Genomic DNA, 5475 nt, shown 5'->3' on the forward strand with positions numbered 1-5475 from the left:
TTAAAAATCAACTTAAACTAGATCATGCAAAAAAATGTAAAACACAAAACTGTAAAATTTTCTTATATAAGAAAAATTTTACAATGTTGGATCAGGCAAACGTTTCTTAGCTAGAACTCCAAAAGCATGGTCTACAGAAATAGAAAGAACGGAACTGGAAGGTCACAAAATTCTAGACTGTTCTGTGGTGGACGTTGTAAGGAGAATGAGAAAACAAGCCACAGATTGGGAGAAAAGCATTTTCAAACCACAAATCTGCAAAGGACTTGTATCCAGCATCTATAAAGGAACTAAAAGTCAGCAGTAAGAACACGTATGACCCTATTTTAAAAATAGAAAAAGTATTTGAAGACACGCTCCATCAGAGAAGGTACATGGGTGGCAAATAACCATGTGAAAAGATGCTTGTCTCCATTAATCACGGGGGAAATGCGAATTACGGCCACGAAGAGCTAACACATCACAGCCATGAGAACGGCTGACGTAAAAAGTATCAGCAACACCAGGTGGTGGGGAGCACACGAAGCAACTAGATCTCTTACACTTTGCAGGTGAGAAGGTAAAATGGCATAGTCATTCTGGAAAACACACAGCTCCTTAAAAAGTTAAAACATACACATACTACCCATATGACCCGGCAATCTCAGAAGAAGTGCAAATTTACTTCACATAAAAACCTACACACAAATATTTATAGCAGCTCAATTCAGAATCACCCCAAACTAGAAATAACCCATATGTCCTTCAATGAGGAATAGATAAACTGTTACACATCCCCACGATGGAATACTACTTAGCAGTGAAAAAAGAATGAATTCTTGATACAGACCATGACTTAAATGAACCTCAGAGGCATCATGCTAGGTGAAAGGTTACAGACTGCATGATTCCATTTACATGACCTTCTCTGAAAGATAAAGTTATAGTGATAGTGAATAGACCTGGGCTGTCAGAGTTTAGGGGAAAGAAGGTGTGACTCCAAAGAGAGAGCACAATGGACTTTCTTGCAGTGATAGAGCTGGTCACTATCCTGTTTGTGATAATGTTAGCCAAATCTACACACATGTCAAAATGTGTAGAGTTGTATACCAAAAAAATGTCAATGTAATTTGTGTTATCGCATAACAAATAAAATTTTAGGAAAAAAGCCCTGAGCACCTAAAGATATGATTTTAACAGTAGTAGTTGACAGCTGGTAGGCTAAATAAGGGAGAAGTTACTATATCAATCTAGGGCTACATTAAGGGCTAAACAGCCCAAAACATCTCCACATTCCTGTGGTCATCAATGGATTCTGGCAATGAACTCATGTTGCTGATGAACTTGCTAATTCAATAATAATGGCATCTACATTGTTTCTAGCACAGGATTTAAATTTTTCTAGGGAAAAATATACACAAACACATATACAATTATATTATAAAGTTGAGGATAACATAGATTCACCCATGAGTCTTTAGAGCCAGAATTCCCACAAGGCAATTCATGACAGAATTTCCTTAGACCAAGTTCTCGAGTTTTAACTGAGCATGATCAATACTAGTCTGGGAGAGAGGAAATCATGATCAAGAAAAGCTCTCATTCAAAGATAAGAGACCTAGGCAACCCAAAGAACTGAGCTGGACCACATGGGCACAGGTGAAGCACCAAGGAGGCTTCACCAAGGAGATAATGCGTCTCAAAGAGAAGCATGCACAGGCAGAGGAAGGCATGGCCGCAGGCCAGCCAGCCAGTCCCAAGCAACTATTTTCTCCTTCCCTAAACCACCTGGTTTCTCTCACCAGCCTGAGAATGGGATTTTTAAGGGACGTTCTCCTGCTAGACTAGCCTGGAAGTTCACAGTGATTTTTAAAAGTAGATTTCTATGGCAAATGACTGATACTAATATTTCAAACTCATAGTAGAACATACTTTGTTTCTTGACAAAATCACTTACAAGGAATATCTCATTTACTGACAAAGCCAGATGATTGATGTGTCACTGTTTTTGCCTTGTGATTTCTACGATGGCAGAACAATGAAGTATTATTTAGCTTAATACAATCACCAGAGCATCTCTCTAGTCTTGGAAGGAAGAGACACCATCTAGAAACCTTTCTAAGATATAATCAGTTTCTTACAAGACATTCTACAAATAAAAAGTGAAATTAATTTAAATGACAAGTGACCCATTGTATATTTTCATTATGTCTTAGGCCTAGTGGTACCAGGAAAATTAGTCAATTGAGAACACCGTGTTTTTATAGAGGCTGTGAGAATCTAGAATAGACCTATATAAAATAACCTTTTAAATAAGATTAGGGTTAAAGTACATTATGAATTTTTATGTTTCATGAAACAGCAAAACTCAGTTAAGTGGAGAAAAATAAAAGTAAATAACATTTAATAGGACAAGAATACTAAGTCAGAGTGGACTTTTCATTGACTCAAATGAACTCTACTCACCTCTACCATCTGGCACTTTGCATTTGTCTGTCTGCAGCATAATTTCTAAACAAGTTGATTGATTTTTAAACTAAATTCAATACCCTATCTAATAAAGAGTAATACAATATCATTTGAATTCCTTTTGCAGCTCAGTCATTTTTTTGTAACAGCTGATAGAATCCTGTAAAACATTCCCATGAAGAAATTATACCAGCTTGCTTCACAAATAACTGCTTAATAGTAACAAAAATATGTGTGTGGAAAAATATGTGTCTGGCTATGGCTCATTTGCACATCAAGTTTACTACTATATCTCTGAACTAGAAATCTCACTTTGAGCAAATGCATGCTATAGCTCATGCTATGATGTGCATGAGCTATGCATGTTTTTTCCACATGAAACCTGGTGAAAACAAAGATAGAAAAACTTGGAAACTTGCCATGGAATCAAAGGGATGTAGATTTTACCTTTGGGACAGGAGTGCCATAAAGTACTGATTTTTCCATAATCAGACGATTCTTTAAAATCACCAGTTAGGAAAAATAGTGAAAACTAAAACTAAAAAGCTAGGTTGAGCATTTTGGAAAATTAGAGGCTCCGGAAGATAAGGAAATGAATGAGAGCCTTGGTGATTACCCCATGTCAACAACAATGAATCAATTGATAATGAACACTTCAGGTTCTTGTTAGTCAAGTTATCAAATATATTCATTACTCAAGAGGTCACATAAGCAGGAGGGAGCCCTGGTGTTGCCCAGTGGAATGGTTGGGTAAGAGTGGAGCTCTTCAGGATCAAGGTCATAGCAAAGGAAAGAGGTACATCAAAAAAGCCTTACAAATGGATATAAATCCCAGGGAAGTGTAGCCCATAAATTCTGGGCAAGGAACTACAAAGGAAATGTAATGAGCAAGAGACAGAAGATGTTGATTGTCAGAGGCTATAAACTGTTGTACTAATTACAGGTTGCCACTAAATTTTCTGGGTTATTTTGAAAATGTGAGAATGTGTCATGGTATACCAGTTGGACCTTCTAAACTGACTCCTAGAATTTTAATAGGAAAAACAATGTGGCTGAACTTAATAAAACACCCAAAAGTAAAGTATTTTCTTGAAATGTGTTTTAAAGAATTGGACTGAACTTGGCCAGATGGATGCCAACCAGAGAAGCAAAAAGTTGACCAGTGATTCACACGCACTCTGGGGAACGCCGTCCACTGCACCCCCACCATGCTGAGGACTTGGGGATTCGGGGGGATAGGGCAAAGACCTACTCACACGAAACATTCACCTGTGGTTTCAAAAGACTTTAAAAGTATATGTGTGTGAATACAAAATGGGACTAAAAAAACGGGAACAGAGAACTATTAGCTCCTTAGGGATGGCAGCAGATTTATACGTCGGTCTGGACAGGGCTATGGAGGAGACACAAACCACACCCCCGCTGAACCCAGCCTGAGCTGCATCGCCTGCCTGTGCTTTCTGAATGCCTCTCCTCTTCTGTTTAAGTATTTAAACTTTGAACCATGTCAGTTTGCACTTGATATTAGTACCTCCTATGTATTAAGTCTTCCATGTATACATAGATATAGCATTTTTAACTTATTTAATCCTTATAATAACTCCGTGAGGTAGAGATAATCATCCTTTTTTTTTAACTGATGAGGAACAAAGGCTTGAATAAATGCATTGCATCTGATCACAGGTACTATTCAGATCTCCCAAGTCACCCCCCAGGGCCCAAGACCCTAATCCTAAACTGCCCCTTCTGTTATTGTGCGACTTTTTCCCCCATGGACTCAATATCTTTTCAAAATCTAAATGGTACCAAAAGCTTCATCTACATGGCCCTTGTTTTCTTTCATGTTGGACAAGCCATAGATATTTCAAAAGAACCCAGAATGATCAACAGCCCTGAGCAGAATAAGAAATAGATTACCTTACTAGAATGTGGGGGAACTGCCTGCTGTCGCCATGGTGCTAGGAGGAGGAAGCGGGCGTGCAGCGGTCCCTAATGCCTTCCTCTGCCCTATGGGACTCATTTCTGAAGGGCAAATACCTTCCAGAGATATCGCAGATCCTGTGGGGCTGAAAGGCCGAAAGAGCAAAAGAAGAGGTTAGGGCTTAGAAGAGCCTTTGGAACAAACCTCCTCTCTTCAATGAAATCAACATGACACAAATTGAGTCTTTGGATCAAACTTCAAAATGGAGCATTCAGCAATGTCTCTGATCTCTGTAACATGTTTTAGTCTTCAGCTGTCACTCTGTGTTCAGCTGCTGAGGTCTCCAAATGTGATTGGTTCTCTGCCAGAAATGAATTGTGCCGGTCCATTCTTAGCTGCTTTCTGAGTGAGCTCTGTGTTCACAGGAAGGCATGCTGTTGCTAAATAAAGTCTCCATCTTATTAAATTCTTTAGCCTATGTTTTTTTCCTGGACAAAAAAGATTTTTAAGAGTTTTATTTTTCCTAGAAAAAAATCGAACTCTGTCATGGCTGTATGTGTGGCTCTGTGCCGGTACTTTTTTGGTTTGGAACGTGGAGGGGGTCGGGGGTGAAAGCACCCAGACCTGGCTGTTCTGCAAGAGCCCTGAACCCCTTGTTGGCTTTGATTTCCTTTGGGGACCTGCCCATTAAACTTTCCAAGGATAAGTTCTCCTGTATTTCCAGAGTTCAAAAAAGTGATATTTTACCCACTTGAAACCAGAACCCCTTAACAGCCAGTATGGCAATATGCTTTCCAAATGGTTTCCTGACCACAGAATCATGCGTATTAGCCAAGAGGTGATCCTATTCTGAGGAGAGAGTAGCAAAGTGGTGTGATTCAAGGGTAAGAGAAGCCTCCTCCACACCCCAAGTTACTTCCCTTCTACGTCAGCCCCAACCTGCATGAATGGCGCTTTTTTTTTTGTAGAAAACAGTTTTGAAAGTGCATCTATCCACAGGATGGATTAAATAATTTTTAGTCCCTAATAACTTCATGTGAAATCATCAAAGTTTTCAGAGCAAATTGAGCCTAGACAAGAAAAAGAGAACTGGTCATTTCTAAGGT

The sequence above is a fragment of the Artibeus jamaicensis genome, unplaced genomic scaffold (assembly GCF_021234435.1).
Source record: "Artibeus jamaicensis isolate MK-2021 breed Jamaican fruit bat unplaced genomic scaffold, CSHL_Jam_final contig_354, whole genome shotgun sequence".
Classification (NCBI taxonomy): Eukaryota; Metazoa; Chordata; class Mammalia; order Chiroptera; family Phyllostomidae; genus Artibeus; species Artibeus jamaicensis.